The following is a 15726-nucleotide window of genomic DNA, read 5'->3' as shown; positions in this document are numbered from 1 at the left end:
TTGTTTAAGTGGGCCAAACAAGGACAACCAGTGACCTTCAAGGCCCCAGAGAATCAGGACTATTAGCTCCACAGACATCCCACCTCCATGTACTGTTTCCTCTCATCTAATTCTTGGCCAGAAAGCTAATAAACATCAGTGTTTCCCATTAATTACCTAAACCAGGGGTGGGGAACAATCAGTCTCTGAGCAAAAGAAGCAGCTCAGAAGAGAAAGGTTCTTAGAAAGGTTTTTCTATGTGACAAAAGAAAACAACATAAAATAGTTGGACAAAGTCAGGGTGGACACAACGCAGTAGCTCCTAACCCCTAACCCCTAACCCTAACCCATGCAAACTGTCAAGAATTGGAGCTCTTTCCAAGAGATATGGACAAATATTCCTCCGTTGAAGTGATGACAAAGGCCATTCTCGAGCATCATTACAGCTGCAAACATGATGAACTGCATAAGTGGCAAGGACAAATGTGCTTGGATTAAGTCAATGCTCTTCAGTGGAGTATGTGTGCTCAACAGGCAGCTTTTACACGACCACACTCTGACATTGATGATGATATGCAGGCAAGTTTTTCAGAAAGTCTGCAAAAGCATGCACATCCAAACTGGATAAGCACTAGGTGCTTGGCAGAAGCTACGAAAGGCAGAAGACAAGAAATGTCTGCAAACCAGTTGATGCTCCCACAAACGTTTATTACCTCCCAAGTAACATCTCAGACCAGCGCGCAGGCAGGTTTTGCATGAGCAGGTCAATATCTAAGAAGCTGAAACCTCATTCAGAAGGAGAAATCATGAAGGAGTCCCTTGTTAGAAATTGTTTGATATTGGATCACTGCCAAGTTTGATATGAGAAAAGGATTGCCGTCTTTGCAAGGCATGCGTGATGCGGCAAGTGCAACTGTAACACTTTTCATTTTCCTGCTCTGAAAGAACAAACGGCTGCTCTGACATCTGAATATGCCAGAGAGTTTGCAAATGCCTTCAGTCATTTGACGAGAGCTTTCAGGACATGAAAAGTAAACAAAAGGCACTGAACATATTTGCATGCTGTTTAATGTGGCAGCAGCTGATGTGCACGACATCAAACCTCCCCCCAGGCAGCTACCACCACAGATAGTAGGGATAGAGGCATATTCCCCAAAATGTCACAGCATTCATTTGAAGGAATTGTATTCTTGTTCGAGAAAAAAAGTTAGTGACCTGCAACAAAACCTGTCTCAATATCAGCCAAACTTTGTGACTTGCCCCCAGGGCCATTGAGACACCAGGCGCTGTCACGCAATTAAACATTTGATGAGCTGCAAGTAAAACATTTAATGTTTCTGTTTCAGTTATCACGTTTCATCCTGACATAGTGAGGTGTCTGGCTGTGTCTATGTGACTTTTAACGTACAATATGCAACCTCGGGCCACTAGGGGTCTCTCAATCTACACATAAACAAAAGACGTAGTTTGATTACGATGTGAAGCAGCACGGGATCGTGGGAGTTGTTGTCTTCACCGCCATTGCCAATAACAATCTACCTGACGCGACTCAGGCGCAAATCATGTTCACGCATGAGGTAATGTATTAATGTTTTATTAACGTTACACAGAAATCAGTAACGAACAATCATGATCCATTAACAGTCACCAATACAAACAGTGAAGGGGAAAAACTGCCCACTGGCTAACTGGCTAGCAGTGTGTTCTTCCTTGATCATACATTGTTTGCCCCAGAAGTTATATCAGAGACAGATAAAGCCACGGGTAACACAATTAAATGAAACCTCCTGTTTCTCTAGGTTTTGAAAATTGTTGGAAACCTTTTGGATAATGTAAGTACACACGTCAACAAATTATATAACAATGGTCTAGTGTTTTTCGACATTAGAATTGTTACATATTATTTCTTGAAGTAAAGAGCTATAAACTTAAGGTTAAAGTTAATTTAAAAACGTCTCTCTTGCCGATTGGCCAAGCTCGAAATTCAACATGGAAAGCCGCAGAACTCTACTAACAAGGAAACCATTTAAAACAGCAAAGGCCAAGCTAATTTTATCTGCCTCATTATAACAGATTGATTGTAGCGTTTTACTCATCCCTCTCCTCTTGTTTTGCCTTTCTACACAAAGACTTTTGCTCGTGGGCCTAAACATAGACCATATCACTTCATCCCCACCATTACATAACTGATTTTAAAACCACTGCGACCTTATTTGAACTTTAACTGTCATGTTCAATTACATCCACTTTGCCTCGATTCCGATGACGTCTGAGAAATGAATCACAAAGTGGTCACTTCTTCCACTTTCCAATCCTGGGGGGGACAAATGGGCAACATATTGTATAAAAAGCAGTGCTCGCATTCAACACACACACACACACACACACACACACACAAACACACACTTACTGTATATCTCTTCATAGCAAACAGCTGTACCCACCATATTAAACAAACTACCATCCTCTCTAGATTGCTGACATTCATTCCTGGGCACAGAGGTAGACATAAACTGTGCCGTCTGGATCCTAACATGATGTCAAAATACAGACAGGGACTCCAGAGTGCGACTTTAGACTCATCTTAGAGCTGATGAGAAGAAGCAGTCCACTCACCGCTCTTTTATTAATCCTCCTCCTCTATCTCACCAGTTTTCTACACCCTTTCTCGCTCATCTTTCTGCTGCTTTCTTTTCTGTCCTCCTCTCCATTTCTCTCAGTATGTCTGTCTCTCTGCCTTACTGTACAAGTAAGTCCATGGATACTACAGCAGAGCTGACATCCTATCAACTGCTCTCTGGGGCCTGCCATCAAATGCCACGCCAAATGCCCCAGCGTCTACCAGGCGGCTATCAATGCAAGCTCAGCATGCAGGAAAAGCAAAGTCTGCAAAACACAGAACACAAAAAAATTCATACGCATCTGCATTATTATATATATTACTCACTGACGGCCACCAACTCGATGGTAAGAAATGAAATCAACTATGTATGTGTTGTGGAGGAAATGACCTTCATACACAAGTGGATAGTTGCCTTTGCCGTGATTTCCCTGATGCATCACTTTCGTGTATATTCCCACTTGAGTAGCTCCCTCTTTCTTCCATCAGTCTGAACTCTTTTGCGAAATAATTCCAGTCATCGTCTCCCTAATGAATCACGTTGCCTCCTACACATCTTCCCCCTCTCATGACATTAACCTGCTCTTGAAATTGAACAATTCCAGTGAAAACTTCCCCCGCTCTTTGTCTTGAATACTGAACTTCCATTGTTGGTGATTGAGGAAATGAAAGTTATTAGTTCCCTTAAATAATATAGAAATGTATTTTAACTGATTGACACACACAAGATATATGAGCACACACTTAGGAGCTCTGTGCTGCTAACTTCTTATATTTCCCTCATTCCTGATGTGACACCTTAAAATCCATGGTGCCCTAAGGGGAGACCATTAGTGCTACAGTGATGGAGCACACCTTAACGGAAACCTATTAATCTGTCTCTCACACATATATGGATACACAGACACACACACACACACACACACACACACCTGTGTATATATGGCCTTGGCGGTGCCATCAATAAAGCTCTCTGGAATTGCATGAGATTCAGGAGGCAGATTAACAACCCCCGGCAGTAATGAAACTGAATCAAATGCTGCCTGAATATGAGGCGCTGCCTCTGCATCATTCACTAAACCTGCTTTCGCAAGAGTGTGATGAAATGTCCCACACTCGTACATTATGACATCTGACATGGCATTTCAAATGGTAATTTTCCTTGGAATGGAGTGGATGGTTGTAGAGAGAAGGAGGTTGAGTAACTGAAAGTCATAAAACTTTACTGATAGTCCGTTTAAGTTATTTATTAAGATATAATTTAACACCAACCTCTTCAATAACTGATTGAGGACCAACTGTACATAAAACCAAAACAAATCAATCTCCACCTGGTGGTCGGCTGCAATATAGGTCATAAACCGGCTCCTCCATGTTAGTGGATGGGACATGGACCAAAAAAAGGTTTTCTGTCATTTTAGATATTTCTCATCAGAATGATGCTTGTTCACGTTTTTTTGGAGTATGTTTGGTTTTAATTAGTCATTTGATGCTATAAAAACGGGGTGAAACATCCTGATTGGCAGCTGAGACTGACTCAATACCATAGCTCCATCCCCTGATCGCTACTGTGCACACTGTAACTCCGAATGTGCAAGCTGGCAGCGTTGTCTATCTTTACATACAGTCTATGCAACAATAGAGGGTCATTGCTCCTTGTGTGACTAAAAATGATAAACCTTCATGAGCCTTTATTTGCTTTTCTCTGTGTTGTAAATTGACCATATTTGGGTTGTAGATGGGAGGTCAAACATTCAAGCATTTTAAAGTCATCAATTTGGGCTCTGATGGTGTGAGAAGTGCTTTTTACCTCTATTTCATGACATTTTAAAGACTAAACATTTCATCGAAATTACAGATTCTCTGTGACTCACACACACTCATGTTTTATGATTAAGGCACTTGTCTCTCTCACAAAGGTGTTCTCCAGAATTTCTCTGTGCAAAGTGGAACATAGGCTGTGCCAGGACATTTGACATGGAGAAGCACATCCACATCCACACACACACACACACACACACACACACACACACACACACACACACACACACACACACACACACACACACACACACACACACACACACACACACACACACACACACACACACACACACACACACACACAGCGTGACACCAAGACAACTCCCGACTGTTCTCAAATTACAACCAGAGAAAGAGAGAAAAGAAATTACAAACAGTGGCTGAACAGAGCGATTATTTAAATGAAGGGACTAACTCAAAATAGGCAGAGGCTGCGCTGGAGAAAGGTTTTGTGGATTTGAGTGAAATAAGAGCGAGAGAGAACACAAACAATAGAAGAGATGGCGAGGGAGAGAAAGAGAAACGGGTCAGCAGCTGACAAAACAAAAGGATAAAGTCAGAAAGGAGAGCTGCTATCTCTCTATCCCAGGATGGACCACACAAATACACCCCCCCCCAATCCACAGACTAAACACAGCACAGTGAAAAGAGGCTAATGCAGCTGGCGCAGGAGTGAGCCGTCAGATTAGGGGTGTTTGTAACATATAGACAAACAGTGTGTTCAAAAATAGAAAGAAGGATCTATCCTATTATTGTGAGTGAGCGAGGGGGAAATCCTACGGTAGCTTATCCCAGAACCCTCCACTCTCTTTATCTCTACTGAACAAAAGCAGACACACACACACACACAGACACACACACTCACTCACACTCACTCACACACTCACACAAACACTCACACAGGGGTATCCCAGTTGGCCAGCTGGGGCCTCGAGACCATTAATGAAATTAAAGGTGACAGAAGATGAGGGAGAGGAGGGAGGGAGGAGGAGAGGCTGAGTGCACGGCAGCATCCACTGGAGAAAAATATGCTCCAGAGTGAATCGTCACAAAGGTTAACAGCAGCAGAGAGAGGGCTGAGCTGCCCTAATGTAAACAGAATAATAAACTCCTCACACTCACAGCTACTTTAACCCAGAGGCGTGGATCAAATATCACTGTCGGAAAACACACCGCATCACATGTGGCCGTGCAGTTAGTCCACTTCTTCCACTCGCGTTCCTGAAATAGCAACAATCTCTTTCACAGGAGACACACAAGAACTCCAGCGGTGACACACTACACCTTGTGAACAGCACAACGGATGGAGCCGCTCACAGTGAATCCCCGGCGTCTTGTCTCATGTCTCGTGAATCCATCCAGCCAGAGTCCATGTTCAGATCCAGACTGCAGCCAAAGAACACAGCCTGAACTCCTCCAGCCAGCCGCTGGCAGCGAGAGAGAAAAAGTGCGAGCAGAAAGGAGGAAGAGGAGACCAGATCAGCCAGCGAGTGAGTCTGAGACAGAAAGAGAGAGACTCCCTCTTTCCTCAGAGGGCTGCCCACCCTTTCTCTCCCTCCTCCTCCCTTGTTCCCTCCCTCTTTTCCCTCCCTGGAGCTTATCTGTCCTGAGGCTTCACTTCTTCCTCACCCCCCTGTCCTCCCTCCAACTCTTAAGTGCGTGTTTCCACGGAAGCGTTGTCACGGCCGCTGACAACTACAGCTGAGAGCAGACTTTCAGTCCCACTTTCAGTTCCCCTCTTCAGTCTCTCAGACGGAGAGAGAGAGAGAGAGAGAAAGAGAGAGATAGAGACATGAAGGGCGGAAAGCCGATCCCCTCTGATCTCATCAAGCAAAGTTACCAACAGCAACCACACAGACAGACGGACAGGCAGGCAGACAGGCAGGCATGGGAGAGAATCACCCGGTTCTCCACTCCTCCATACCTCCCCCCTTCCTGACTCTCCTCTCCTTACAAAGAGCTCACACGGAGCCAACCAACAAAACCAAACCAACACTACCCCCTCTCTCCAACACACTGCCACACATGTGCACACACACACACTCACTACGTGCACTTTTTAGTCCTTAAGGTGAGTAACGGAAGTCATTTTAAGGTTAAAGTTCAAAAATACAAATATCCCAGAAGAACAGTCCTTTGTTAAGAAGTAATAGAGAGAAAAGGCTCTTTCATCGTGAGGTTTTTGTTGCCGGGTACAAACTGTTCCTGTTTCCCCACTTAACATTTCTGCAATTAACCTGACATCCTGTCCTGTCTGGGCGAGGACCTGCACTGTTTTGTTCTGCTCTCTGTTCTTTCCTGTCGTCATGTTGGGTATTTGCCCGCATCTGAACATTACTGCATAACTTGGCTCTGAGGTGATGTGATGACTAAGTTCATTTATCATCCTTTTCCCGCAGCTACATCAGTCATTCACAAAGTTGGGGAGGTGAGGACAGGATTTGGAAAAGCACATGCTCGCTCGCTAGCTCGCACTCTCTCTCTCTCTCTCTCTCTCTGTTTCTCTCTCTCAACTAGAGCTTTTCATCTCCATGTGGCATTTGAAAACAAAGCCACAGAAACGTGAACATATGCTTGCACGCTCACACATACACCAACACTCTCTGTAGTTTACGGCCACATCTGCATGCTTTTTTTTTGTTGAATGCAGACACATACAGTTACAGTGGTGAGACAGACATCAGTGTCTGCAGTCAGGCCCAGCCAGCTGACTTCCTGTATAGACTTCCTTTTCCCAGGGCTGGGACCATCAGGGAACCAAACTCCGCAACACCACCTCTCCCACTTTACCATGACATCACATGTCCGCTGAGGCATTCAAATGTAATACGCAGTCAGGGAGAGTTGCAGGAGTTGTGGTACGTGCCGGACTATTTCTCAGCCAGGACCAGTAAAATCTGGTCTCCGCAGGCTGGTAATCGTTGAGAGCCAAGAAACGAACTGACTCATAATCTTTAATAAAATGCTGAGTTGTTGTATTTTTATGCATTTTTTTTTTTTGTGAGGATAAAAACTAACTAAATTTATGATGGTAATTAGTGAGATTCAGAGTTGCTGCAAGTTAGATTCAGTAATTTTTAAAATCCAGGATAGCGGTTTCTGGTGTTTGTGCTAAGCTACGCTAACCGCGTACTGGAGGTATTTCACAGACAGACATTAAAGGACCTGTGTGAACATGCGATGATATATCTGAAGAGATAATTCGGGTCACAATGTTCTGGCTGAATCCGTCCTAGCCCAGATAGAGAACTAACCGAGCCTGACCTGAACCCAACAGTCATTGGGACTGATGTTTTTCCAGATTACATGTACGACCAGTGTAAACAATCAAAGTGAGCCAATGTGACCAAACCAGAATATGATTTAAAAAATTTTGTGTGAACCCAGCCAAAGGCCTCGACCGGGTATCCACACTCTTGATAAACAAGCCTTTGATTTTCCCATCTAGTAATCTCATCTGGCTTTCAAAGATGTTGATGGAATGTATTTGTACGTGCAAATTGCATTGTGTAAATGTATAATGTATGTCTAAGTTTCTTACAATCTGGACATTTTTAAGATGTAAAAAGAAAAGTAAAACAGCATGTATGTACTAGACTTAAAACACAGATGTTCACGTACAAACAAAATTAAATATACAGAAAATCAGTCAATTGGCCTCATTCAGACTGAGAGCTGGAAAAGTGAAATGTGTCGATCTGTACAAACACACACGGGCAGTATGGATCACCTGAAGCAGACATGTGGGTTAGACTCGTAACCTTTTACCCCCCTCAACACACATAAGCACGCTTGCGCACACACGCGCATACAAACACACACCCTCGCGGACACACACATACACACACTTCAACCTCCTATCTGACTCATTATTCTCGACCGCAGCTGCGGTCAGTGCTTTTGAATGTGAGCAGTCAGTGTAGGATTAACATAATACACACAGGTAGGGAGGAGGGGTGAGGAGGGGGTTCTGAATTGATGTTAGAAATCTGACAAAGATTCTGAGGCCCAGGAAGTCACGCTGCTGTGACGGCAAATTCAGATTTTATGGTTTGGGGGAAATATTTCACTGATGATTATATCTGTGAAATAAGGGTTTACTCTTTTTTTTTGTAAGTGATGCCCTATTGGGGATTTGAAGCATTTCTTAGCACATGAAATGTGTTTTAATTCTTGCTTGTTTACACTAGTTTAATTGCTGTAATCCTATCACTTCCATTGTGTAATCCTGCTTCCTGCAGAAATCCATCAAGGCCAATTAAATGTGGTAGCTTCCAAGTCCTATAGGATTGTGGAAGCCTGGAGCATGAGACACGATGGGATCAGCATTTAAGAAACGTTAAGTCTCAAGTACAAATGACTACATCCTCAGGTTTATGTAATTGTTTTACTACAAATGTATAGTTTAATTTACATGTAGAATATAAGCCTCCCAATTCTGATGGATTAGGGCCTTTTCCAGGGTTTCATTTTGGGAGGCTTTGCTTCAAACCAGTGATCACCAAAATTGAAAGAATGCAATTTTCCTGATAAAAAAAAACCCAATTACATGTAAAAGATAGAGTCCTCGGTTTATCTGACCATTTTAATGCTTTGTGTATCTGTTTATTTGATTATGAATACACTTGAAATCTTCAGTTTAAGTTTAATAACTGTGTATTGTGTCTTATTATTTGTGCACAGAGAAAAGTTGTAGTAGTAGTAGTAAAAAATTTATTTTTTCTTGTTTTTGTGTAGTATGTTACATGTAATATTTCTAAACCATTTTCTGCATTTGACAGTCAGTATCCATTTGTGTTTCTACAACCATATTTAGACATGAACTACGTAAAATTGGCACCAGATAGTTTTCCAAGTTTGCCTTGTCTAACATCCTCATAACAGCAGGAAAATCTCCAGAACGTTCAAGCATGCAGGAGGCAGGACATGACGTATTCAGAAATCCCGTTTTTGCAGGACATCGCCACACACTGGCATCGGACCTTAGCATCAAAACGCTCTCAAATCTCGTTCGCTTTCCAAGTTGACATCTTCGTTGGCGTTTTCTATGTGCATGTAACCTCTTTTTTTTTGCTCAATTTGAGAAGTTTTGCATCCATCAAGTGTCAAAAACATCATCAATACACCCACTCGCTTGCCGTGAAGTTTCTGGACATTTTCCTGCTGCATTCTTGGGCTTGCTTGGACAATTTCTGAGATTTTACTAGGGAAAGTTACAGAAAATATCTTGAGCAACTGATTAGTGGTCTCACATACAGCCCCTCCAGAAAAGAAATCAGGAAAATGTCTGGACTTCAGTGCACTTATATCAGTTCACTGCTGCATCTATATAAAACAAACTACTGTACATTTCTAAGCTATTCTACAGCCTAATAAAGGGCTTCAACCCTACGTCTATCATCCTGAATGAGAATCTACAGATAAAGGTTCAAACAGAGGATGGAATCTGTGGTTCTTCCCCCATCATCTCAGCTGGACCCTGCCATAAATTGCCCCCTGATTTTCTACCTCAAGACACATTCACACTTAAGGGACCCCATGGGGTCTGGGGACATGTGCGTATGTGTGTGTCTGCGTGAGTGTGTGTGTGTGAGTTAATCTGTAGGACAATGGGGGCCCTGTCCCCCACCCCACACACTCAAAATTAGGGCTTGGGGCCTCACAGCTGAGCAGCTTACTGACAATAGAAACTGGAGGCGTGTGTGCATGTGCATTTGTGTGTGTGTGTGTGCGTTTACTTGTAATTATATATTTGTAAGGACCATTTTGAGCATAGACCCTACAGAGTGAGGACATTTTTGTAAAATGAGGACATTTTGGCCAGTCCTCACCTTTCAAAGGCTTATTTGAGGGTTAAGTTTTGGTTGTAGGGTTAGGGTTAGAATTAGGTTTAGGTTAGGGTAAGGATTAAGGTTAGGCATTTAGTTGTGATGGTTAAGGTTGGGGCAAGGGGCTGGCAAATGCATTATGCCAATGAGTGTCCTCACTAAGATAGAAGTACAAGAATGCGTGTGTGTGTGTGCACTGCCTCCTGCCAACACGTGTCAAACACAAAGCCATCCAACTGTCCACATGGCCCAGGGGAGTGAGCCAGATCGACAGAGAGGGTACGGATAGATAGATGGACCGAGGGGAGGAACAGGAGTGCAGAAGAAAGGAAAAGGGAGGAAAGGGAGTCAGAATCATGCAGCCTCAGGGTGAAGGGTGAGGACAGTGAGAGGGAGAGAAAAACAGTCGATGGTAGAATTACCTTGAGCAGATGGCAGATGGCAGAGAAAGAGCATCACAAGCACCACCAGTCGGGTCAAGGTAAAAGTGAAAAAGGTGCGATTGAGGACACTGTGGGTTAGTTTGTGTTCAAGCAGTCAGCTCTTCCTTCGACATGTGGATCTAAATACCCAAAAACATTTATATTCCTGTCCTCCTGTCAGAGCATTGTCTTTCTCTACCTGTGAGGATATTCCTGAGGAGATGAGGACACAAGCATTGAGCTATTATATCGTGTGAACACTAAAGAGAGGCTCGGTGAAACACAGTCACTTCTCTCATTTCCCTCTCACATACACATTGATACACACACGGCCAATCCCAGTACAGCAGGTAGGCATTAATACAGCCTGGCTGCACAATCAATGATGGTAAATGGAGGCAGCAGGAGGGACAGACAGCAGTCTGCTGCTTTCACCCCCCCCCCCCCTCTCCTCTCTCTCCATTAAAACAAAACCTTTCCACGTCTTCTGTCATTATAGGGAAGCTCGCTGAATGACTCACTGTCTCACTTTGTACAGCACACACACTGCTTTCTCTCTCTTCAATGACACCATCACTGGGCATCAGTCCCTTCTCTCTGCGCAACATGCAGCATCTCTGTTCTTCTGAGGCCACGTCTTCACTAATGAAGACTTTTCTGCAAACCATGTGTATATGTACAAAGTTTGTTATCTGATAATATCGGACAATATGAACCTTTACAGACATTGTTTTTTATATTTGCCGATATGCTCCAACATGAACATGTATATTTTCTTGATATTCATAAAAACTACATAGCAAAATTCTCAAAACTCTTTGTATGACATCACAGGATCATATAACATATCGTATCATATCTGAGCATTTCCTGTTTACACAAGATCAGTATTTCCAAATGAAATTTCTAATTTAGACCAATGAGAATTTTCAAGAATATGTTCTTTCAGTGGTTTAACACTGGCCTTCTGTTGAATTAATTTCTCCCTCACTTTTATAGCTGCCCAATGGCCTTTTCCTCCCCTTCCTCTTCTCTGCCCTCCTCTCCCTCCCTCCAGCCCTTCCTCTCTCCCCTGTCCTCCCTTTCTTTTCTCCTCTCTCTCTTCTACCTCTTATTTCTGCCCATCCATCCATCAATCCAGCACCTCCCATCCACCCACCATTTTTCTTTCCACAACTAATCTTCCCCTCTTTTTTATGCATGCCCCTATTCCTCCCTTCTCTGCCCTCTCTCCGCCCTTTTCTCCAACATCTGCTGGTCTGCGCCTCTCGCTGATGACTCCTTGTTGCCACGTGCCAAATCCTCCTCTCGGGGGTCCCAGAGAGACCCTAAATCATTAAAATGCACGAACACACACACACACACACACACACACAGATCGAATGGTGATTGGTGGCTGTCTCCCTCCCACAGTGAGCGAGAAAACCACACAAATTCAACCTTTGATTGCAGACTATCGTTACATGGCTGTATCATTTGTCAATTGAATGTCTTATAAAGGCCAAATCCTCTAATTAAATGGGCCTGGACGACATGCGCAGAGAATCTCAACAGATTCAACATTGTCACTCTAAAGAAGCTGATTACATTACAGCTACAGACACTGACAGTGGGTTTAGTAGTGCGAAAACACACTGGGATCAGCTAATGAGAACATTTCTGCTGTTTAACAAAATAAATAGATCACATACTTTAGGTGTCCAAAACTTAACTCTGAAAACTTAAAGGTGTCTTTGCTAGAGGAAGTCAAATAAATCTATTTTACTGACCAACCTGCAAGGCCAGAGGTGTCACCGGCCAATCATATTGTATATTCAGCATGCATCAGGCTGTAACAGTAAAACCATTTTATATTTATATGTACAATATCTCTAGCTCATTATTTTCTGCAATGGACTGTCCAAATACATTTACGTCACTATGTGAAAGAAATCCATTTAAATCAATCTTGAATAAAAATCAAAAGATATAGTTTCCAACAGGATTCATTCTCTGGTACATTCTCCATCTTCCCTGCTGGACGCTGCCATTAATTGTCCCTTGATTTTCTACATCAAGCCACATAATATACAGAAGCTCACTACAAACACGTGTCCTTAACATCACTTATTGCAGTCTCTCTAAAACATGATCTTTACAAGACTTTTTCACTCACTACATTTTACTGTCAACACATTGCACAAGTAAGGAGTCATACTGTATGAAATCTTTCAATTCACATTGAGGTCCGCCAACTGTGAAGATGCTGTAGGAACTAAGACCTTAGGTCTCAGTTATATGGACCGCGGTGAAAACCATGGATGCACAGTTCTTTTCTTTAAATACTCTGCTCGGAGTTCACTGAGAGAAGTCGTTCTGTGCATGTTCAGTCGATCGGCACCTAAATATACTGAACATGTGCAATACAAATCAAATCAAAATGCAAGAAGATTGGGAGCTGCTGTTTTCTGTTTTCTTCTTTGTGTTCTTTTAAAGATTAATTGTAGAAATGAGGGTAGCAGCGATTCATGCATCCATCCATTATTGATACCACTTACCATTTTAGGGTCAAGGGGGAGCTGAAGCCAATCTCAGCTGACATTGGGTGAGAGGAGGGGTAAACCCCTGACAGGTGAATCACAGAGCCAACATACAGAGACAAATAACCATTCACGCTCACATTCACACCTATGGTCAATTTAGAGTCTCCAATTAACCTAATCCCAATCAGCATCTCTTTGAAATGTGGATGGAAGCTAGAGTACCTGGAGAAAACCCATGCAAACATGGGGAGAACATGCAAAAGCGACTGTGCTACTGATTACCACTGCATCAATGTTCTCTTCAAGTTCAAGTGTTGATTTTTGTATTTCATCACATGCAAAGCACCAACACATCCGCTGGTCCCGGTGTCTGCACCTCACACAATCATGCCTATGCTTCAAGCCCACGTGTTCAATTCTACACGTATTGTGTATCTGCACAAGTTGTGTTTCTACTGAATCAGCCATTGTTTCAAAATCACGAGTCACGACTTAAAATAAAGACACCACGTCACATTCATGCAGACAGACGATCAGATAGAGAAATACAGACAGGGGCAGAGGTAGTCATTGGAGAGAGATACATTATCTCAACCCAGACACACACACAAGGAACAAGCTACTAGACAGCAAGCACAACAAAAGGCTTGCAGGCTCAAGGCCATGGTGTACCCTTCACTATCAGACAGAAATTGCAGAGCAGATTTGCATTTCTCTTTTATCAAACATTAAATATTGTCATGATATGGACCAAAGCAGAAAACATTGAGTTTATGTGTGTGAGTGTAGAAACACCATTCTCATCCATTCATTTAATAATCTGTACTATTGCCACAATGATGGTTTTAGAAAGTTCCCTACTATCAAACATTGATCTTTTTAAATTCATGTTTGGGTCTGAAATCGAACAGGTCCAGCTCACCATGCACCTTACCCAGAGTTCACTCTGCATGGACATGTCTTCAACCAGTATATAAATGTGCAGGCCAGGGCTAAAGGTCAATTGAATTGACATTGACTACAAGGTTGATAGTCATCAATAAAGCAGACACACATATACAGAGTTATCAGGACAACGTTTAGCAAAATTCTGCAGATTTCCAAACTGCCTGTTCCCTCATCTTTAGTGTTGTGCGATCAGAAACGGTGCGGGAGCAGGTTTTGAAATCTGTCTTTTAAAGAAACATTTAATGTTCCCATCGATCGGGAGTTTCATATTATCCATTTACTGCATGTCACGCTGTGCAAGGAGACCATTTTCAAAATGTGATGCTAGACTTGACACTCATATTGCCATGTCCACACAGATTTAAAAAATGATTAGAAATTGCACAGCTATGAGTAAACCTGACCTCTTTGAGGAGAAATTAAACATTTTCAAGAAATTCAATCAAGTCCAGTTGCCGATGTACAGCTACGTACAACTGCTACAACACAAGCACTAAAGCCCATAATATTACAGAATAAAATTAACACCTTTGTGGCCCAATCCTGTCAAGTGAGAACAATGTAGGTTGTATTACAGGGATGTTGTACAATGTTTTTGATGTGAAGGGTTTCTTTTCTCTGGTAACTTTCTGATTGAGGCTGATCTGGGGCTGCGTTTTTAGCCTGGACAGGCAGAAGCTGAGACATTTGTAAACATGTTGTAGTCGCCAACGTTCTGAAGACTCAACTACCAGCAGGGAATCCAAAATGTTGCTAATGTTGACTGTTCCACCTTGTCATCAGTCCAAGAAAAAAACAAAAACCTGCTCTTATTTTACACCACTGCTTTTTCTCATTTGTAGTATTTACTGTAACCGACTGCAGAGTAGACAATCTGCTTCCTATTTACAAAGACATCTGTCGGGATGGAGTTCGTTTTAGTTATATAATGCATCCATATTAGCATCAACGTAGCCTTAGATTGCATTTAATGCTGTTGCATCTTTTCAGACTTAACAGTTTAAATCAGATGCATGAAACCTTACGTGAAAGCAGTTTGCTAAAATTTGACTAAACTCCTCGCTCTCTGTCATTTTCATCGACTAAAACTGAAAATGTTGATGTATTCCTTTGACTTAGATCAGACTAAAGCCTCCAGAGTTTTGCTGAACTAAAAACTGACTAAAAATTGAAATTAATAAGCGGAAAAAGATTTAAAAGGATCTAAAAGGAGCCAACAAGATAAGCATACAGTAAAAATCTGAGTAATAGCAGCCACACAGACAGACTTGGTATGGCAGCAGGACTCAGCTCAGGACACACGGGAGATGACAGACGTGTGAAGAAGACCTGAGTGGTTCGGAGCAGCATTCTGGAAAACACAGCAGCACAGCCAGCACTTTCTCAGTCCACAGCAACTTAGCAGCTTATGGCAGCTCCATTTCCTCCTGACAGACTGGTAGTCAGCACCAGGCCCTAACAGTAATCTACTTTACTGTGAGATTAGCAGCTTTCTGCTAGGTGTCACTCTCTCCGTCCGTCTGTCTGTCCATATCTGTCTCTCTCCTTCACTACACCATTCATTCACATAGTTCTGCTCTCAT

At 42.6% G+C, this 15726-nt stretch overlaps 1 protein-coding gene across 5 annotated transcripts in view; it reads right to left on the bottom strand.

Moving 5' to 3' along the window:
- LOC117778115 (SPRY domain-containing SOCS box protein 4-like) overlaps nt 1-15726 on the bottom strand; it is a 74376-nt gene that overhangs the window by 40927 nt on the left and 17723 nt on the right. The window contains exon 1 of one of the 5 annotated variants that reach the window (XM_034613398.1): nt 5540-6143. The exons of 1 other annotated variant lie outside the window; for it this stretch is intronic. The gene's annotated coding sequence lies outside the window, so the exon portion shown is untranslated. Of the gene's footprint in view, nt 1-5539; nt 6144-15726 lie in introns of those variants that run through there. 3 more of the 5 variants (XM_034613399.1, XM_034613400.1, XM_034613402.1) reach the window with 3 other exon arrangements.

This window comes from Hippoglossus hippoglossus, chromosome 17, assembly GCF_009819705.1.
Source record: "Hippoglossus hippoglossus isolate fHipHip1 chromosome 17, fHipHip1.pri, whole genome shotgun sequence".
Taxonomy (NCBI): Eukaryota; Metazoa; Chordata; class Actinopteri; order Pleuronectiformes; family Pleuronectidae; genus Hippoglossus; species Hippoglossus hippoglossus.
The sequence above is the reverse complement of the archived record's forward strand: the minus strand, read 5'-3'. Positions and strand labels throughout refer to the sequence as shown.